The sequence below is a fragment of the Balaenoptera borealis genome (genome assembly GCF_965194805.1).
Source record: "Balaenoptera borealis genome assembly, chromosome: 11".
NCBI classification, from domain to species: domain Eukaryota; kingdom Metazoa; phylum Chordata; class Mammalia; order Artiodactyla; family Balaenopteridae; genus Balaenoptera; species Balaenoptera borealis.
In genome coordinates this window covers 40,327,541-40,350,918 of record NC_138868.1, presented here as the reverse complement: position 1 = coordinate 40,350,918, position 23,378 = coordinate 40,327,541, and the positions used below count along the sequence as shown (strand labels likewise).

Here is a 23,378-nt window from a genome sequence, read left to right as displayed (position 1 = left end):
CTGATTAGAGGATTGCCTTAATGCGTGCAGAAACATTATAAAGAGACCATTCTGCTTCTTTAGTAAGTCAACTTCCTTGACTGGCATCCAATATGGATCCACCTCACACCAAATTCCACTTTACAGTGAATATCGTGACTGTAAGGTTCCGGTTAAACATTCCAACAGAATCAATACAGTTTTACTTCCCTTTTCCCTTATTACCACGACCAAGTTTTTAGAGTTGAAAAGGAAACCAAGATCAAATTTAGATACGTTGTTTGAAATTAGCAAAGATGAAACACTTCAGTGCCAGACAAAAGCCCTGATTTTAAGAGTAGGTTTTTGCCTTCCCTGAAATGCCTAGCTCAGGCAGTGTATTTTTATGCCTGCAGATATTGGCATGTTTCACATTTAAGATTATGACACACCAACTTATTTCGAAATTTTTTAAATCCTCCACTGCGCATGTTTCAAGTGCTTCATGACTATCACTGATAATTGAGCAATTAACTTGAAATTACCAAATGTGCTGTGATGGCACAATATGTAGTAAGCAACATGAAAAAATAAAGAGCAGAGGAACTTAGTACAGTGAAAAAAAATTAATAAAGGGTAAAATAGGCCATAATAATAATAGTACTGAGTAAGTTTTAATGGTCCCAGGTCTTAGTAGTTTAATGGTGCCAGTAAAATGGTTTAATGAAATAAGTCCAGAATATTACAAATTTTTAGAGCAGTTTATTCTGGTGCTACAAAAAGGAAGCTTCTTTCTAACTGGTCTTGTGTAATACACAGGGATTAGTTCAAAAAGTAAGTGTGGGAGTTTCATTAGACAAAAAAGGACAAAACAATTAGGTTAAAAATCCTGACAGGCAGATTCTTAAGAAACACAAACTTGCAAAAAATAGATGTAAAGTCTTCCTTTAAGACAGGCAAAGCAAAAACTCTAGGGCTAAACATGACTCAAGAAGTCATCAAGCTACTGGGAATATATATGCAAATCAAAAATTAAGATACATGGCTTGACATCAAGAGGGAAGGATGAAATTCAGCTATACTAAAAAAATCAGAATGCCTCTTCACTGCTCATCTCATCAAGGTCTCTAATACTGGGCTTTTCTGGCTAAAACCATAGTATGACTGTGAAGAGTAGCTCTTTAGTACTTAAATATAGCCAGTGAAGCAAATTCCATAAACCTAAACCCTACCTTATTTCGGTGGCAGGCCATCTTAAAGGTTTGCAAGAAAAACCAACAATTTAGAAAGTCAGAGAGTAAAAAGAAATAGAGAGTAAACAGCAAATAAAAGGACACTATTAAAAAACTTTTTTTTTTCTCAAAATTCCATCACTATTGCTCCAAAACACCACTAGGAGATTAAAAATAGGCCAGGCTGTCCTTTCAGGTATAAATTAGAAACAGAAAGTGGAGAGAGCAAAAAGAACAAGTATCTAAGGGCACTAGTATTAAAATTTAAAAGCTTAAAATGTAACGGATATACACATTCAGATTAGCAAACTGCTTTCAATTAAAGTAGATTTCTGGCCACAGTTCACAAATGTATAGTAGCTGTGTGTATTAATGTAGATACTTCAAATGTCAGTATATCTCTAATTAACATGAGCACACAACTGTAAAACTGAGAAGACACAATTTTAAATTCCTTACATTCCCAGCATTAATGCTTTCATGGGGCAGCTCCCGTTGTCATGGAAAATGGCATTCAAGCCCTATTTGTGGATTTTCACAGCTCATCTTTTTTATTTACCTGCTCTATGTCAAGATTAGCCTGGAATAATATTTTTTAAAGATAATGCACTTAGACCTACTTGTCCTTAAAATCACAGATGTTCTCACTGAGGGAGCTTTGGTCTGGGCTACGCTCAGTTTGAAACAAATTTCTCTCCATTTTAAAATACCACAAAGAGATGATTTCATGATTCTTTTTGTTTGTTTCCTAAAAATCTATGCAATTCAAAAAATTTCAGCTGAAGCATGACATGTGGAGTTTGAAAATAGGGGGATAGGAGAATGTCAGGGAGGAGCAAATGATCGAGGAACATGAGGAAATAAAGTGGTAGAAGGTTCTCCAAAATCTCCTGCCTGACTTACTCTACCTAAACTTTTCAAAAATATTTGTACAGCAACCAAGTAGAGACTGAGATAGTGATCAGACAACAAAAGAAAGAGAGCTAAAATATTCTCTGAGAGAAGACAGATTGGTGTTATGGAAAGAGCATGGAATTTATACTTTGAATCCCTTGGTTTGAGTCCTGCCACTCTGCAAAAGTAAGGATAATTCCTACTCATCTCACAGAGTTTTATGAAATTCAGCCAGTTTAATGTCTGCAAAAGCAAGTGTTATGCTGAATTAAGATATTGTTGTCATTATTAACTCAAGCATGGAGCTAAGCAATAATCATTTTTGTACCAGACAATAAAATACTTCCGGACTTTTTCAGAGAAAAAACTGCTATTAGAGACCATAAACAGAGACAGAATTTTATAAAAGGGAATTCACTATCAAATTTCTAAAAAGGCTTGGGAACCTGAAAAAGCAGGCTATCTAATTCTCTGTTTTGTTGTTGTTATTGTCATTGTTTTTAACCAATCATTTACTGCCCTGGTAAAACTGAAAGGACAGAATTAATTAATTACATTTTAATTAGAGATAAAAAATTAAATGTGGGCTATTAACATGCAAAACAAGGTCTTCTTATACAATGCCTACTTTGGGAAAAGAAAAAAGGTAGTTTTATTTTTTAAAAAGAAAAAAAAAAGCTAGAATAAGATGCTTTCAGCTTCTGAAAAGATAACCATTTTCCTTCACAGTGTTTTCCTACTCTGACCTAAGTAGTTGATGTAAGTAGGTAAGATTCCAATCGGTTCTCACACACCTTTGGTGTGGCCTATTCATTATGGATGTGCAAAACAATATCCCACCTCCTTATCTCACAGACCGGCTTCTGCATACCTTACTAAGAAACCTTCCCGTGGCCATGAGGTATAACTTTCTGCCTTAGATCATGTAGCAAATAAGCAGTTCCAAAACATGGAAATTAAAGTTCCTAAAAGAAGCCATTGTCACTGATCTCATTTGCCTGTTTTTAGGCTAGACTAGATGAATATTTCTACTGTTTTAGCTGCCTCATCATTCAGTGTAAGCGGCAGACAGTTTCTGCAATAATTAAAAGAAGTGAGAATGCAAGCATTCTGGATGCCATGTTAATTTTATTTGACTTATCTCAGTCATAGTATCCTGCTACATTTCTTTAATAAGAAGGTTCCATAGTCAGGAGATGGCTGGAACAAAACTTGAGACCACTGACCAAAGGAACAACAAACTCCACACCCTAAACTATCATATGGAAATTCTCAAGTCTGGAAAACAATTACTTTAGGCCTGTGTGATTACTATGACTTCCACCTAAGTGATTAGACAAAATCTGACTAGAGCTTTTTGGGTTTTTTTAAGTTGAACTCCAGAAATAACCCTATGAAAACTACACCCACAGTGCCCCTTCTATTTTTTAGCCTCTCTCTTTGTCAGGTCACAAGAAAAAAAATTCAGCTAATTGGATCACCTCTGTTCAAAGCTAGTCTATGTATATATCTGGTTGGGGTATTGCTGGATTGCTGGGGGGCAGGGGGCGGTAGAGAAGAGAAAAATTCAGGAAACAGAGTCTTTGGGTGATGAGAAATGTAGACTATATTTTGATTAAGGCCATCTTGGTTGAAATGCTGGTAATTATCTTGTATTTGTAGTTTAAAAACATTAATCATCCTAAAAACTTACTATAGGGAATGACTGAATGATACGCGAGAAGAGAGATAGGAAGTAAAAGAAAGGATAAAGCAACAAAGACAAGATTTGGACAGTTAAAAATTATTTCCCTTCACACAGATTTCTAATAGGATAAGCTCAGCTCCTTGGAACCATCCTTTTTCTCAAGAGCCCTTCAAAGATACTTTACATTTCTTTCTCCATCTTCTTTGCCTCCTAATCCTCACTGTGATACCTTGCACAAATTAAAAGCTTATATTTAATCCAAATGAACCATGGAGTTTAATATTTTGTGTTTTACATAAGAATTCAGTCTTCAAATAATACAATGTGAATTGATAGTCTCATAAAAATAACATCTTATTCATTCTTAAAACATTAAAAAATATACGAAATGTGTTAAGCTATATTAAATATTCACATCTTTTTTTAAGATGGTTCAAAATACCTGCCCCAATCAATGCTACTACTAAAAGAAAGGTAAAGCTGGTTTTAAATAAATTTTCACTGCTCTCTGTTTAAATACTGAATCACTTAAACTCCAATTTATAATGTTACTTTTTTTTCAAATACTTTCCTAGAAGTTTATTCCCTAAAATTCCTTTATAGTAATACACTAACAGAGGAAAAGTTACCTCTGTCTTTGTGGTTATCGAATGTAAAGATCACCTTAGATATCAATGGTTTGGTACAATGCACACATATAAATATATCTTAAACTCAAGTTACTTAAATATGGTCTTATATATACACAAACATTTTTAATACCTGCCACATACTCTAAACTACTTTTATATTAATAAATACATAATAATTTAAAGTATTTTCATTGATCATTAAAGTTCATTCAATATTTTTTCTTGAAATTGACCTTCTTTCCTGAGAAAAATTATCTTTGTTCTCCAAAATACCATTTAAAATATAATAGCATTTTGAGGATGGTGAAGAAGACAGGAATACCCCGATTTTGATATACATTATACATTCACTAAATGAGTCTTTGGTTCCTTAGTACATAATCTCCTCAAGTACTGACAGCTCTTTGAATTCTGTATCATCTCACATCTTTTCAATGAGCACAGGCACATAGAACTTTTCAAGTCCAGACAACCAGAAGACTATAAGAAGTTATCAAGGTAAATTATTCATATGCAGATAGACTAGCCCCTTTAAGGTAATCCATTCCTACAATTGAGCCCCATCTTCAAAAAGTAAGATATTTATTGTTTCAGCCTCTTGTAATTGGCCCTGCCATTGTGTTATTTCACTGGAAATCACAACAGAGGCTTTTTTCACCCTCTGATATTTTTCTATATTCCTTTTAAGAAAACACTTACAAAAAACTAATAACACTTTAAAAACACTGTAACTGTTCTCATCACACAATGAGAAGAGTAGTAAGAGTAATAAATAAACCAATACTTACAAATACGCACAAAAAATTCAGCTCCAGCACCCAGAAATCACTGGTAAATTGCCTTTGAATTCATGAAAGTGACCTGAAAGTTTAGACAAAAAAGAAAATGAAAAAGGATTAGTAAATTGCATTTACTTGCTTTATTAAAGAATACATTCTGGCTACAAATTATACTATATTTTAACTTGGTCAGTTGTCTAACAACTTTTTCAAGATGATAATACCAAAAAAAAACAATTTGTTCATTGTTCCTCATCGAAGAATACAACATTTCCATCCATTATGGCTTTTAAAATACTGTCAGTAATAAAGTGGTGTTTAAAAATATGAATAAGTAAAAACAAAAGCAAGAAAAATTTTAAGGGAATAAAGCCTTACAAGTTAACATTTGAAAAACTGTTTAATTTATGTCTGCAAGTTAAAACGAATTAGCTTCACAGAAAATATCTTGGATATGTCCAACAGGAATACCTTGAAGGTAGACTAAATATGAAAAGATGCAGTTTTAGTTCTGCCCAAGATGTGGAATCCATTTAGATGCTTAGGCTATATACAATGCATTCTGTATGAGCCACAATTCAATTCAAAATTCTTTTCCTTGCACACACTTTAGTTCTGGCTGAAGAGGTAACAGATGCAACTCAAACATACAGAGCTAGCCTTGTAAAAAGTTTTAACTAGCACAATGACTCACTTTATGCCTCTAAATATCTATGGTTTCCTCTCTCCAGAACCCCCATGCATTAGAAAGTAGTTTGGTAGTTTATTTTTATTGTTTGGTCTAAATACAGCACATTTTTGGTTCCATGAAAACAAAGAAACTTTGTTGCAAAGGCCGTACTCTTTCCAAAAAGTTAGGATGGCTATGAGTAGTGTTCAAGTGAAAATAATAATGGAGCTTGGGTTCCTAATTTAGGTCAGAAACTTTCCTAGACTCTGGGGATTGGTTTGATTCAATCCACATACGTTAAATACAGCCAGTAAACATCTAGGTTAGTTAACTAACCTAGTTAGTTAGCTAACTAGATTTAAATAAAATTCATTTTGAAAAAAACAGATCTTGTTCAACATCATTTATAGGAACTACTACTCCCAATATTGCATTTATAGCACAAATGGCCATAATAGATTAGGTATTGGCCTCTGAAATTAAGTTGAGATATGAAATAAATATACAACTCAGCCTTTCCCCAGCTCCTATAACATGCTTTTGCCTAAGTGACCCGTATAATTTATTCTATTTTCTAGTCAGGATTGATAGATAATAAAGTCCTGGGCATTTGGACAGCTTTAAGTATCCATAGGTTTCCTCACCAGACCTCTTTCTCTCTGTAGGAAATGGTGCCTCAGGCTTCCCCAATCCAATTTCACCAGTTTCTAGCAACTCTGCAATGGCTACTTCTATGGATGCGAGAAGTACAAGAGAGTCCGCCCTGAGGAAGGTAGCTCTGTCATTTATTTTTGGTATTATACGCTTTACCTCCTCATGGCTTTCTGATGTTTTGGGATTCAGTAGAACAATTTTACCTGGGACACCACACAACCCAATGTGGACACACTCTGTGTACTAGTCAAAGCCAGAAAAGAATTCTGGTTCTGATATAAGCTATTCTCACATTTTATCTGACCCTCAATTAAAAATTATAACTGAAGTTATCCATAAAGTAAATCTCTAGCAAAATGCTGTACATCCAAAAGCCTAAAGTCTGGAAGAATCTAAAAGTGTTCTTAAGTGCTCACATACTTTTAAAAGGATCTCACCTGGGGCTTCCCTGGTGGCGCAGTGGTTGAGAGTCTGCCTGCCAATGCAGGGGACACGGGTTTGAGCCCTGGTCTGGGAAGATCCCACATGCCGCGGAGCAACTGGGCCCGTGAGCCACAATTACTGAGCCTGCGCGTCTGGAGCCTGGGCTCCGCAACAAGAGAGGCCGCGATAGTGAGAGGCCCGCGCACCGCGATGAAGAGTGGCTCCCGCTTGCCACAACTAGAGAAAGCCCTCGCACAGAAACGAAGACCTAACACAGCCATAAATAAATAAATAAATAAATAAAATTTAAAAAAAAAAAAAAAAAAGCTTACTCTGCCAGCCACAGGAGTGGTGGGAGATAAGAGGTAGGGTTGCCATAATTAACAAATAAAAATACAGGAATTTAAATTTAAAAAAAAGAGAGAGAAAGATCTCACCTTGTCTTTCTAACAACTATTCTTTTAAAAGCATGAATTGGAATTATGCAATATATACAATACATCCCATTTCTTCACTTGCATTTAAACAATGGAGGACAAAATAAAAGGCATCCAGATAATATTGTGACTGACGTATGTCTCATCTTTTTCAGTTAAGATCTCTAACTCTGGAGATATTTTAAATTTAGAATAAGTCAGATTCCAGAGATTTAGGGCAAATAGTATTTTAACATTCGTCAATATGAAGTCAATAAATCTCATTTGTCATATAAGTCCAGTCTTGCTGCATATTTTAAAAGCAACTCTGAATCTCATTATCAACTGATTTATACTATTGGGGAATTTTGCAGCAAACAAGTTTAAAAGTATAAGCTTCTAAAATCACAGTTCACTATTATAAAAAAACAAAAAAATCACACTAAGTGAAGTCAGACAGAGAAAGACAAATATCATATGATATCACTCATATGTGGAATCCAATTTAAAAACAATAAAGATACAAATGAACTTATTTACAAAACAGAAACAGACTTACAGATATCGAGAACAAACTTGGGGCTACCAAAGGGGAAAGGTGGGGGGAGGGATAAATCAGGAGCTTGGGATGAACACACACACACTACTATGTATAAGACAGATAACCAACAAGGACCTACTGTATAGCACAGGGAACTCTACTCAATATTCTGTGATAACCTATATGAGAAAAGAATCTAAAAAAGAATGAATATATGTATATCTATAACTGAATCACTTTGCTGTACACCTGAAACTAACACAACATTGTAAATTAACTATACTCCAATAAAATTAAAATTAAAAAAAAAAAGTCTTTAATGCATACTTCCTCCTGTAGAGAATTTAGGAATAAACAAGCAACATTTTATGATGGGCAAAGAATTAAGAATCAACTCACAAGAATTAAAACACAACTTGAAGTAAGCTACTTCTTCAAGAACCAGAAAAGTTTACGCTGAGGAAAACATTTCCAAAATAAAATTGGCGACTTTGGTCCTGAGGGCAGCACAAAAGTAAGAAGATAGAGAAGGAAATACCATCTCATCTGGAAAATCACAATATGTTTAGTAAAATGAATCTTCAGAATACCCAATCACCATTGATTGTTCCACTCCTCTACTAGTTCATTCATTCATTCAGCAAATATTGATCATGGGTTAAAGATTTCACTGGACAATATGATCACAAATTTTTTAAATAAATAAAATCATTACGTTGTACACCTAAAACTAATACAATGCTATATGTCAATTACATCTCAATTTATAAATAAATAAATATTTTTAAATAATGGCCTTTGTCCTAAAAGACTTTTCATACAATCAGTAATCCAACTGTGGGGACTTCCCTGGTGGTTCAGTAGTAGAGGACCCACCTTACAATGCAGGGGACACGGGTTCAATCCCTGGTGAGGGAACTAAGATCCCACATGCCATGGGACAACTAAGCCCACGTGCCACAAGTACTGAGCTTGCCTGCAGCAAACTACAGAGCTCTGGAACTGGCAAGCCACAACTACAGAGAAACCCACGGGCTGCAATGAAAAGATCCTGCATGCCTCAGCGAAGATCCCACATGCCTCAACAAAGATCCCACATGCCGCAACTAAGATCTGTTGCAGCCAAAAATAAATAAATAAATAAAAATTAATAAATAAATAATAAATGTTTTTAAAAAATAATAATCCAACCTGGACAACAGACTATTACGTCTGACCATGGTGCTGACATCCTCCATATTATTTGGTTATCAAATCTTTTGCACATTCTTAATTCTTAATAAAAAGTGCATTGTAGCTAGTGGGAAGCAGCCACATAGCACAGGGAGATCAGCTCGGTGCTTTGTGACCACCTAGAGGGGTGGGATAGGGAGGGTGGTAGGGAGGGAGATGCAAGATGGAAGAGATATGGGGATATATGTATATGTATAGCTGATTCACTTTGCTATAGAGCAGAAACTAACACACCATTGTAAAGCAATTATACTCCAATAAAGATGTTAAAAAAAAAAGTGCATTGCTACAAACTCTTCAATATAAAAATGCACAAAGAATATAAAGAGTAAATTTACAAATGAAGAAATACAAATGTCCAATAACAAAAATATGCAGTCTCCCTAATAATCAAGTAAATGTAAATAAAGTATTTTCACCTAAAATATTGGCAAAATATCTTGTAAACTGGACAAAAACTAGCATTTATGAGGATGTGGAAAAATAAACACTTTCAGCTACCATTCATGGGATTATAAATTGGGTACAACTTTTCTGAATGGTAATTTGACAGAAAGTGTTAATATTTTTAACATCAATATCCTTTGAGCTTGAAAGGCTATTTCCAAAAATTATCCTAAGGAACTAATCACAAAAATGTTAAAAGACATATACATGTAATATGCATGTTCATTACAGCATTTTTCTAACAGCCCAAAATTGGAAATAACCTACTAACTGCCTAAGTAAATTATGGTACCTATATATGACACTACTCTGTAATCATTAAAAATCATGATATAAATCTATATTGAATGACATTAAAAGATGGCCACAAAATATTGTTGAATAAAAAAAAACATGTATAATAAGAGCTAATTTATAGAAAATCAAATGTGTATATACACACATGCATAGAAAGTAAACTACAATTTAACAAAAATGTTAACACTGAGTGAGATATGGGCTTATTTTTACTTTTTTATTCTTATGAGTTGGTGTTATTTAGATTTTTTTTATCCTTAACATGTCTAATTTGTCCCAAAACAAAAAAGCTATTTCTAAAATTCACTATATCACTTATACATTCAAAAGTAGTCACCAAATCCAGACTAACGTGCTATTATTAATCTAGCAGCAAAAGCCAAATATTAATATTAGTTACAAAAAGAAAAACCTCTGAATTACAAGGCAACTTCAAACAAGTATCTTGACATCAAATGAAGAAGCCATAAAGATTTTCACAAAGTATGTCCCCCTCTATCAAAAATAGGTAACAGAGCAGAGGTAAACAGCAAATAAAAACACTGCCGCCTCCCTGTATAATTAGACTTTAAAAGCTTTCAAGCTAAAATTTTAAATCCTGCTTAATTAGACTTTAAAAGCTTTCAAGCTAAAATTTTAAATCCTGCTTAAAGCTGTCTCTAAACCACACCCATTTCTCTTTTTAATCCCCATCCCTTCTTTTTTTTTTTCTAAGCAAGAAGGTTCAAGTGGGTGGTTGGATTAAATGACCTTCCAACTCTGAGAGTCAATAACCTAAGGCATTTTTTAAAGTACCAAAATGCTTCCAAAAACACCTGTAACAAAATTTTGTCCACCTTTATATTAAATTGTAGCATCACATGTTTAACACTCAAGTCAAGGATTGATTCGTTGGTTTAATAATGTTATGTTATACATAATGAGCCACTGAGTTAAAACAACTACATTTAAAGCATTTATTTTCTCAACTAACTTTTGGAAAGATATCAATGCCTGGTCTTTCATACATCAAAATAAAAATTAGAGAGACATTAAAAAATATCCTGTATGCAAATACAAATGAGTTTTCCTGCAGATGTGATTTTTGCATTAAAACTATTCTCTCCCAAGTTGCATCAATTTAAAAAAATGCAAAACCCTCCATAATATTATCTTTTGCTCTTTATAGCATTGCTAGGCTGAAGCCATGTTTCTTGAACTCCATCATTCTTAGCTTTCCTTTTCCTCTTAATAATTATACTAAATTATGTAGAATTTGAACTATGAAACGTGAAAATGAAATGTGAAATTCATCTTGCAAAGGAACTGATACTAAGCTAATGCACAATTTTTTAAAAATGCAATTGCTAATAATTAAGAATATCACAATAGTGAAGGGGAAAATGATGTTTCACTTATTGATATTTACATCTTCTAAGGCAAAAGTAAGAGTATTTCTGATGTATCAGGGAAGACAACTTAGATGCTACCTAGTATAACACTCCGCTTTCCTGGAACAAAAACCTATTTCCTCAAAGAAATAGGAGTTTCCCCTATTTTAAAAAATCTCCAAAGATAGTTACTACTGAGGCATACTGCTAGTTGCCTACTTATATATTCTATGCTGCTCAACCTACATCTTCAATATGATTCCAGTATGAAGGGCCACAGTTTAGAAAGGATGTTGACAAGCATTCATAAGAGAATGGCTAAGAAATCTCAGAGGAAACATGTTACATTAAAATGGTTGCATGTTCTAAAGGTGGTTAGTTGGACTGAACTTTGGAGATCATCTAATCCAGTGATCCTCAAACTCTTTGGTCTCAGGACTCCTTTACATTTCTAAAAATTATTCAGAGTCGCAAAGAGCTATGGCTATATTTATCAATAGTTATTATATCTGAAACTAAAGCTAAGAAAAAATTTAAATAGTTATTAATTCATTTAAAATAAAATAAATGATTAAGTAATAATCATTTAGTGATGAACCTATTACACGGTAACATAAATAACATAATTTTAAAATACAAGCATATTTTACAAAACAAAAAAATTAGAAGACTGGCATTGTTTTGCATTTTTAAATATCTCAAATGCCTGGTTCAATAAAAGACAGCTGGATTCTCATAGGTGCTACTGCATTCAATCTGTTGTGATATGTTGGTTTGACAGAAGTATGTGAAAAATATCCATCTTCACACAGATATGAAGTTGGAAAGAGGCAGATTTTTTAACAGCCTTTCAAGATAATTGTAGCTATTCTTCTTTAATACTACATCAAAATTTGACAAGTAATAGTTTCTCAAAGGTTAAGTGCAATATGGAATCTGAAACCTGAATATCAATGAACTTTTTATATTCTGTTACTTTAAAAACCACTGGTCTGGGCTTCCCTGGTGGCGCAGTGGTTGAGAATCTGTCTGCCAATGCAGGGGACACGGGTTCGAGCCCTGGTCTAGGAGGATCCCACATGCCGCGGAGCAACTGGGCCCGTGAGCCACAATTGCTGAGCCTGCGCGTCTGGAGCCTGTGCGTCTGGAGCCCGTGCTCCGCAACAAGAGAGGCCGCGATAGTGACAGGCCCGCGCACCGCGATGAAGAGTGGCCCCCGCTCGCCGCAACTAGAGAAAGCCCTCGCGCAGAAACGAAGACCCAACACAGCCATAAAAAATTAATTAATTAATTAATTTTTAAAAAAATCCCTTGCTACCTACAGTGCACTAAACCATTAAAAAAAAAAAAAAACCACTGGTCTTTAAATGCATCTTTTACCCATGCATGTTTTTGCAACATCATACATTGGTTCATTTGGAGAATATTGGTTCACTTGAGTTGTGCAGATCTTCAAAACGTTGATGTATTTCATTATTCAATATTTTAAAAAATCACATTTGTTAATATCACCACCAATCTTAGAAAAGTTTTTAAATATTGGAAAGCCATCAAGCTCATGGTAGTGGATACAAGTTTTCCAAACAACTTATTTTCTCTTGAAAGCTCAAATTTTATTATTGACAACAAATAGTGTCAGTTGATTTTCCTAAAATGGGAGGCTCACTTTGCTCATTTTTGAGAATATATCTGTCAAGTATCCACAGTTTGAATAACCATTGTGTGTCTGTTAGTCATTCTTTCAAGTAAAAGTGACGTTCTGTGAAAAAAACAGTTCAGCTTGAAACTCAATCATGCAACTGATTTTTTCTCAAGGTAACTACAGTACTTGAGTAGGTAGCATAAGTGCTTTATTCATACTTCCCATTTCATCACAGACTATTAAAAATATACTTAAGGGTCAAGAATTAATAAAATCAATAATTTGTACTGCTTCATCTGCAACATTCTTAAGCAAAACTAGATTTTTTTTCTGTGAATGGTGATTATTTTAAAAAATGCAATGACTACTAACAAAATTTGGTGCCATTGCCTTGATCTGTGCTAAGGCACCAGCAGGCCTGCCCAAAATTGCTTTGCATCCTCAGTGTAAATGGCAACACACTGAAAAAGGCAAATAGCATCTTAGTATTATGATGAAAATAGTTTTGATTTTTTAGACCCCTTGAAAGGGTCTCAGGGGTCCCCATACAGACCTCATTTTGATAACTGCTTATCTACTCTGATAATCCATTTTGCAGCTAAGGAAACTATCTAGTTTAATATTTTCAAGCCAACAAAGGAAAGGTAATATCTAGCACAGTGAGTGTAATGTGATTGAAAGTTACTCTTTCTTCTTTCCAAAATAAAAAATAACACTAGTGGGTGGGAATTACAAGGTAGTGAATTTTAGCTCAGTCCAGACAAATCTTCAAAAGCAATACAATAAGTTGCCTCACAAAAAAGAGATCTGTTCCTGGAGTTTGTCAAAGTTAAGGCTGGATGACTCTTTGCCAGGGATGCTGTAGAAAGAATTCTTACCCTAAGTTTAAAGTTGTATCAAAACTTAACTGATTATATAATCACTTAGAAAGCTTTTATAAAATTTGAATTTCTAGGCCCCACCCCAAAACCTACTAAACCGGAATCTCCTTGAGTGGGCCGAGAGTTTCCAGTTTTTTGAAAGCTCCTGAGGTGACTGTTAAGGCCCACCTAGCTTCAGATGGTGTTCAAGAACTGCTGTACCAGTTCACCTCTAAAGTCACTACCACTTCAACATTCTACAATTTTATATTTTATCCACACCCACTGGAAGTATACCCTTACACTTTAATGTAACATTTCCTAAGCCTACTTTAACACATTATAGATGGTCAGGATCAAGGTATTTCTGGGTCAGAGGAGGAGGAATTAATGTTGCATTTCCTAGGCCTGCGAGTTCACCTCTGCCAGCGTATGTAGCAGAATAGTAAATCAGAGATAGAATTGACTAAGTTTGATACGTATTCACAACTGAGAAAACCCATAAAAAAAAAAAGAATGGTCAGTATAAAAATAGTACCTACATGAAAAATGAATGAGATTATTGAGAAGACAACGTGCCTTCCACTTTACAAAGGCAGCTTATTGCTATATACCAAGACCAAAATATAGATCACAAACTTCCAAAACCTATTTATAGAATTACTACCATGTGACTTAATCCCCAAAACTCTTGTATCTTGAGGTCTTGATTACAGAAAAATTTCATATACTTCATAAACACAACATAAGGCAACTTGTCCACTTTACCAGAATCAAACAAAAATTTAGCAATAGGCCAAAAAAAAATTTGCAATATATTTTGTAACTTTTCACTCAATAAACTTGTTCTCTTTTATTTCTTCTTTCTTCTCCTGCTTTCTTAGCAAAACATACTTCTTGGAAATAACACCTATTAATGTATTTTTTAATATTCCTTTTTTTCTTGCAGCCTGACTGATTTCAGACATATATGATATCAGCTTAATAACAAAAGTCAGAGAAGGTCTTGTGTGAGAAGGACTGGAGAAAAAAGTGATCATCAAAACATAATCCTCAGACCCCTTATTTCAGAAGTACCAGGTTCCTTATTAAAACAAAAAATTTTTAAAAGAGGCCCCACTCATTCCTATTGATTCTGTAATTCCAAAAGCATGGCCTAGGAATTTATTTTAAAGCATAGCCCCCAGGTGATTCCTGTGCACACTAAAATTCAATAACTGCTGGGCTAAAGGGCAACTGTGTTAAATGAGGATAAGCTCACAAAAAATTCTGCGCAAAAAGAATTTTTTTAATAATTCTATAAAATGTTTTATCTTACTAAAAAGATTCTCAATGCTTTTGGATTTCTTATTTTTTTAATAAAATATTTGTTTAATGTAAGGATGAATTAGAAACTAGAATTTAACTTAAAAATTAAGCCTTAGTTATTGTAGAGTGGTTTTTTTTTTTGAGAATGATACATGCAATTCTCCAGCAATACAATTAACATTTTTGAGAGCCCACAGGATACATAACATGAATTGGAATCTCTGGGGATTCAGAACAACAAAGCACAATCCCAAATCTCCAGCAACTGACAATTTGGATTCACTGTGAGATAAATATTATATTTAGAATAGTCTCAACATTTGCAGTTGCATTATCATATCTGGAATAAGGAGAGGATTCCATCCCTGCTGAGTTTTTTCTCCCTGAACTCTGCTCACAAAATAAAGTGGCAGAACATTTTTAAAGCAATCATTTAACAAAAGTTTGTAAATAAGTACTGATTTTTTAAGACCATAAATTTTTTTAATAAATCTACTATTTTCTATAGGGTAAGTTGACAGGCAAAAGGATGGGGTTGTTCTTTATACTTGTTCTAGGTAATTAAATCAAGATAAATTTAAAGACATCTAAAGAGGATCTGTTTTGATACTCATTTTAAGATACTCTTCTTGTTACCACTCTCTGTACCACTCCCTCTTAACCACAAATAATGACTTCAGTAATGGAGCTCTGTAATTTAAAGTATCAGGCAAATAACACCAAGTTACTTAGATGAACTGACACCGCCTGTTGTGCAAATATGTACTTAGGATGAGATTATAAAAATAACAGCTGCATTATCAACAGCTCATCATTTACTGAATGTTTGCTCTGTGTTAAGCACTGGAAAAACAAAAATGAACGACATAGAGTTGGTGACTTCAAGGAGTTCACAACCTAGTAAAAGAGACAAATAATTACAGCTTTGTGTGAAATACATTAGATGAAGAAAAATTATAAAACTATGTAATCCAATTTTCTGAAATAAAGAATATGTGTAGAAAATGGGGATGCTGCCACTTAACTCCCAAGGTTTTTGTGAGGATTAGAGATAAGAAAATGCTTCCTAGATGGCATATGTCTTCTATAAATGTACTTCCCTTTTTGCTTTTTCCCTGAGATTTCGTTGAAATGTGCCCAAGTCACAACTTACACAGATGACCTGGTGGCTAATATAACTACTCACTTTTTAAAGAAGAATGTCTTAAGGGTATATGACCTTGGCAATGCTACCCCATCATCACACTCAATAACTGGACACACTGCATGTCCTCAGGGAGCTCAGTCATACACTATGGATTAGTCCTTCCCAGACGTAATTAAATCTTTTGCTCACTTTCAAAAACACAGAAACAAATGAAGAGAATCATGTAGAGAGATCCTGCTTATCCTTTTACTGTATGTCTTTCACAACAATTTAAAGATTTCACTGTGAAGTCCAGACAAGATCTGGCCTGGCATCTCTCAGAGTGCCTCGCTTACTAAGTGAAAAATAGGAATACCAGGATGAGATGTACCCAAGTTTACAGGCACATAACTCACTTAGGACCACATGACAAGTTGGTGACAGAGCTTTCACTTTAAGTCAGAGTTTCCAATTACTGAGCTCATGTCTATTCTATGAGGAACATAAATGTCTCCTGTTACTTCATCTGTAAAATGGGATAGTTAGCATTCACTTCTCTCATACCATGTCAGTTTCACTACTTTGCCTTCACACTTAACTCATTTGAAAAAAGACACTTCATAAAATGGAAAGGGGTTAAATACCTGGGATGAAATATATTTCTCTGGTGCTAGTACCTTCCCATTTCCCCCAACTCCAATAAACCACCAGTTCCTGTATACTTCTTGTCCTGGAATTTTCCTAATTTCCCTTTTTTTTTTTTTTTTCTGATTCACAATGAGATTGATGGGACTGTGTGTATGGGTGTCTGTGTCTGTGTCTACACGTGTGTAGATACACTTAGGAAAAATACTCTGCTACACAAGACATAATTCTCATTTCCCTACATTACTGCTCTCGTGCCACCACTGGGACAAAAACCATTGCCTTTTTAATGTGAGAAGATGGAAGAAATGCACAGCGCTCTCCAATACTCAAATCCCAGCCCTAAATTTCATCCCTATCAATGCTGTTTCTGCAGAATTCACAATAAAAAAAGACTAGGCATTATTAAGCAATAAGTTGATATTTATTTTCTTATTAAATCATCATAATTACTTTGTGATGGGATTACTATCCTCATTTTAAAAAAAAGAAAAAACTGAAACTCACTGGGATTAAATATTTACAAAGGTGGTAAGTGGCACGGTTGGCACTCAAATTCACAATCTCTGGTTCCAAAGCTAGTGTACTTTCCATGTTTCATTTAAGTAGCATTCCTTAATATTTCAGATCCTTTCAAAACTTATTGGTTCTGATGCTAAAAGAGCTTCGTTTAAAAGATTCTAAATCCCACCATTTCCATACATTGATCCTACTCCTGCCCTTCAACCACCATATTTCTCTGGGACAGGCACTATGCCAAGTCCACACATCAGCCTATAATTCAAAGCCTCTTTCTTGCATTCTCTACTCCAGGGTAGCTTCCCAGAACAATTTTACTGGACAGAGGAGTCTTTCTTCTAAAAAAAAAAAAAAAAGGAAATATTTAGCATATCTATCACACACAATAAGGAAACTTCCAAAACTGAAAGAGAAATATTCTAAGGTCAGTGATATTATTTTGTACATTAAATAAATAATTTAAATTTGAGATGGTTTTGAAAATTAAGTATACATGCTCAATTCCTTTCCAATAATAAAATAATCTAAATAAATTTTAGGTTCAAAATGTGTAATGTAAAGTACAAGAGTTCAAACAGTATATTATTGGCACAGGAATAATAGGCAGATCAATAAACAACAGAAAATCTAGAAATAGATGACAATTTGTAGAAAAATTTAGTCTATGATATAAGTGACACTTCAAATCAGTGGAGAAATGATAAACTATTCAACAAATGATGCTGGGAATGAGTAGACATCTGGAAAAAATAATATTGAATCTCTACCTCCACTTTACACTAAAGTAAATTCCAGATGGATTTTTTAAATGTAAAAACTAAAAAGAAAAATGACATTAAAACAAGGAAAAGATTAGTAAAACTGACTACACTGAAAATTTTAAACTTCTGTATTTAAAAAAAAAAAAAGACCATTAACAAAGTTAGAAGACAGACCACAAACCAGAAAAAAAAAAAAAAAGTATATTTTTGGTATGGTATGACAAATGGGAACATCAAATCAATAAGAAAAAAATAGAAAAATAGGCCACAAAAAAATAGAATAGAATATTTGCAAATGAGAGAATGGAAAAAGAAAATAAGCTAAAAAATGATTCAATATCACAATTAATCTTTAAAACGTTAAGTAACACATTGATTCATATCTCAATACAAGATAACAAAGATTTAAAATATTAGTAATATGTAATGTTCATGAGCATGAGGAATTGGGCACTCTCATTCACTGGTGAGAATGTAATACAGCACAACCTTTCTGGAAGGCAGTTTGACAATTCTGCATTCCCTGTATCATTTATAGAAAAAATTCAAACAATATGGAAAAGCATAAGAAAAAAGTAAAAGATATTCTTTCCAATGCATCCAAATTTTAAATGTACATGTCCTTTGATACAAGAATTCTAGTTCTATTTTATCCTAAGGAAATTATTGGACAAGTGGGTAAAGAGCATATGTACAAAACTGTTCGCTGAAGTGTTGTTTATAATAGGAAGGAGCTGGAGACAACCAATGATTAATCAATATTCAAATAACTAGGGTATAACCACAAAATAGAGTACAATGCAGTCATTACAAAAATGCATATTTATAAAGAAGAAAGATACCCACAGCATATTGTTACTGAGTGAAAAAAAGGCTGAAGAAGCACATTATTTTCTTCCAATTGTATAAAAACATATAAAGTATTATATGGGTATGTACGCATATGACACAAAAAAAGGATATACAGCAAAATGTTATTTATGAGTGTTCATATCTATATCTATACTTATATATGTGCATAAGTTAAAAAAGAAAGGATATGCAGCAAAAGATTATTAATGAATTCTGAGATTATCATTGAAATTTTCTCTTTTTTTCTCTATTCATTTCCTTATTTTCTGAATTTTTTATATGCCTTGACATTCTTTTTTTGTATAATCAGAAAAGAAAGGATTTTTATTTTTAAATAAATTTAAAATGAGGTAAAGATTTAATTAATATTCAAACACAAATTTTTTTTTTATACCAAACTATAACCCTAAAAAACCATGCTGAAAAAGATAATCCTGTGGGATGGGGAGGGTGGGAGGGAGGGAGATGCAAGAGGGAAGAGATATGGGAACATATTGTATATGTATAACTGATTCACTTTGTTATAAAGCAGAAGCTAACACACCATTGTAAGGCAATTATACTTCAATAAAGATGTTTAAAAAAAAAAAAGATAATCCTAACTAATACCAGTAAGAATAACAATGCTAAATCTAAAATGGTAGGTTTAAATCTACTGTAGATGGAAAATGACTAGATCTACCCTGGTTAAAAAAATTCAGTGTATGTAAATATATACATATTTTACATGCACAAATAATGTATGTAAATATGTTACATCCATAACAATAGCATGATCTATTACTTGGTGATATTAGCATACTCTTCCTAAAACAGCAGTGTTTTAAATTGGCAAATTTAGTTAGAGCTTTCCTTCAAAATGTCCATCACTTTGACCCAGCTCCACTTCTAGAAATCTATCTTAAGGAATTAGTCATAAACACAAAAATAATTTTTGTACAAATATATTTATTCCAGTATTATTTAAAAGAGCAAAACAAAAGAGGCAGGTTATAGATCCTATTTAGGTAAAATAAGGATAGATATAAATGTGCTTACATAATACGCATAGTAAAATTCTAAAGGGATACCCAGAAAATTCTTCATGGTGGAACAAAGATCTTGATTTTTCACTTTACACGTTTCCATATTTGAATTTTTGTCATGAGCATGATTACTTTTATCATTTAAAATGCAAAAGAATAAAAGAGATAAAATGGCAAAAATAATAATAATAATTTGAAGCAACTTATATCTAAAAATAAGAGAATGTCTAAGTAAGATATCATCCACTCACTAGGCATAACATTATGTGGTTCTTAAAATTTTTATTTAGAACCCTGGGTAATAGCACGGGAAAATACTTATGTCATAACGTGAAGTAAAAAAAGGAATAAAAATTATATATACATACTTCTAAAAAAAAAAAGCCGACGCTTAAGAAAACAACTGTGAGGAAATATTAAGCTGTAACAAAGACTGCCACTGGGTATAGGACTAGGGGTAAATTCTTTCCTTTCTTTCTACTTTTTGTACTTTTATAAATTTTCAACATTTTTAAGTGGAAAAAATTAATTAAGCAGGAAAAAAGTATACAAGTCTATTTTATACAGAGTTCACACCTTCAAATGTCACTATCTTGACCAACTTTCAAAGAGTTTTTTCTGAACTGTAATTAGTATACAAGTAAATCTCCTTAATTAGTAATGTGAATTCTATATCCTATATCCAAAAATAAGGGAAAGTTTAAGTTAAATGTAGCCAATTACCAGGCATAATATTATGTGTTAATTAAAACTTTCACTTAGAATCCTAGTTAACAGCATGGGAAAATACTCACGTGGCACACATCCACTCTACTGTATAATAAAGTTTTAATTTAGCCAATAGAATTCTCTAACTTCCTTTGAATCAGTAATATTCCTGTGAAGTATGGAATAAGATAAACTACTTTTTCCTTGATAAGTAACTTCAGTTTCCACATCTATAAAATGCACATAATAATATTATACTGCCTCACGGATTTATTGCTAACATTAAATGAGATAATAAGTGTAAATCAATTAGTACAGTCTCCTGGCACTTATTGTACTCAACAAATGGTAGCAATTATTACTATTATGAGCATGGTTGCCCTTAAAATATTTACTTACTCTCTCCTTTCTATTAGGATAAACTCTATGAAAGACTAATCGGAGTGAAAGAAGGATATTTTTTTAATTAAAAATGAAGATTTAAGTATCAGAATCAACTTAAAATAGTAAGAGTGTATGAAAAATACAAAATTTGTATATGGGAAGTTACTTACTTAAACCTTATTCTGAAAATGTAGACTTTTAAAAGAATATATTTACTATTCCTGTGCTCAAGTAATTGTAAGCACACAGAACTTCAAAATAAAAGAAAATCATGTTCTTGCATAGCTAACCTCCCAGAGTAACAATCATTGCACAGTATGAGTTTTTTAACCTTCCTTACTATTTATTCCATTAATTCACACTCCGCTAGAACAACAGGAACCAGAGGTAGTCTTGTATAGTGAGAAAGAATGAAGGCTAGGAGGCAGACCTAGGTTCAGACCTTGCCCTGTAACTTATTAGATGTGTGACCATGGTCAATTATTTAATTTCTCTGCAGCTTCGTTTTCTCATCTGTAAAATAATAATAATCATATAACCTACCTCAAAAGATTTTTAGAATAACTAAATGGGATGACCTATATAAAATATGTAACAAACATGTTGACCTCACAAAGTAGTAAGTGCTCAACATTTTCTTTGGCATTTATTAACAGGGATCAGCAAACTTTTTCTATAAAAGGCCAGAGAGTAAATAATTTAAGCTTTGAGGGCCATATGATCTCTGTTGCATCTACTTAACTCTACAAAAGATTAGAACCAACCAAAAAGTCCATTTAAGACAAGGATTAAATGTTATAGCACACTAATATATTGAAATATTATGTAGTCAGTTAAAAGGAATGAGAAAGCTCTATGTGTCTTGATATATATATTGTGGAAATGAAAACAGCAAGATACAGACAAATATGTATAATACTACTTGTGTTAAGAATACCATTTGTGTTAAAAAAGCATTTCATAGTATATCTCTAGATGGATACATAGGAAATTGGTTATAGACATGGCTTTCAGGGAGGGAACCTGAGAAACTGAGGAACTTGCAGGAAATAAGTAGGAGATCAACCTTTTACTCTACACCTTATGTACTTTTATAAATTTGTACCATATATACAGAAGACCTATTTAAATAAATAAATATATTTATTTTGGAACTGAATTTCACACAAGTACTCACAGTCCCTCACATATAATAAGTGTCTAATCTTGTGACTAATAATAAGATATAAAGATTACCTGGCAAGGCTTTATTTGTAAAGTATGCTATCTTATGCACAGTTAGTATATTAGCTACAAACATCTTTTATATCCCTGGAGTCAGTACAGCTGAATGAAGTTTTGCAATTTATCATCCTGGTATAATGATCTCAACATATGGAAGTGCCTTTAAGATTACACACTGCTTTTTAAATATACTACAAAATATTGTTAAGCAAAGCAAGGATGAGGGGTATTTTAGTCTTGTACTAATGAATACCAGAGTAAACACTATAGAACAAGATCATATAAATGACAGGAGAACAAGTTGTGTCTATGCCCAGACAGGTCCACTAAATATATACTCCCTCTTTTTAATAATTTTTTATTTTATATTAACTGGACAAACTTGAGAAATAATTCTTTCTTCCAGCTGACTTAACCATTTATGCAAAAGTAAAATGACTGCTGTAAAATGGGTTGACTCAAGCAGATCATTCACTTCAACTTGACCCCTTTCTCTGTGAAAACAACTCAATGAACATGGCAGCACCCTAGATCATTTAAACAGGACATTTCGTTTTAATATTCTTGAATCTAACTTTATTGTGTATTTTATGAGTGTCTCTTTCATTTCAGTTTATCTCATGTCTGTCTTTTAAGCTAATTCAACTATCTACAGACCTCATTTTGAGTACAATCATGGACAGTATGAAAGATTTACCAATCTCATGTCACACCAGAACAAATAGGAATGAATGACATCTGAGAAAGGAAAAAGTTGCCAATCTCAAAATTCGGAAGTTGTTAATTTTCAAATCAGTAGACTGCAGCATGGTTCTGACCCACTTGCTCACAAGCTTTAAAGACTACAAGCTCCTGAATTCACATTTAACCCTACAGTTAGTTACTTATTTACTTGTTTCTTCAAATCAAAGATCTATTACTCTGAACTGGTTGGAGTCAATGGCCTTATTTATCTTAATCCTATGTACAACTGTTATTTTTTTCCTTCAACATGTATTAAGCACCTGATCCTGGTCTACATGAACAGAGCTACTCTTAAATTGTTTTAATATGCACTTCTTCAGACTGTAAATCTCTTAAGGGTAAACCAG

General features: G+C 33.2%; 1 protein-coding gene across 5 annotated transcripts in view; it reads right to left on the bottom strand.

Moving 5' to 3' along the window:
* SOX6 (SRY-box transcription factor 6) overlaps positions 1–23,378 on the bottom strand; it is a 618,861-nt gene that overhangs the window by 518,284 nt on the left and 77,199 nt on the right. For all 5 annotated transcript variants that reach the window (XM_082341482.1, XM_082341472.1, XM_082341483.1 and 2 more), the window contains exon 2: positions 5,192–5,264. The gene's annotated coding sequence lies outside the window, so the exon portion shown is untranslated. The remainder of the gene's footprint in view (positions 1–5,191; positions 5,265–23,378) is intronic.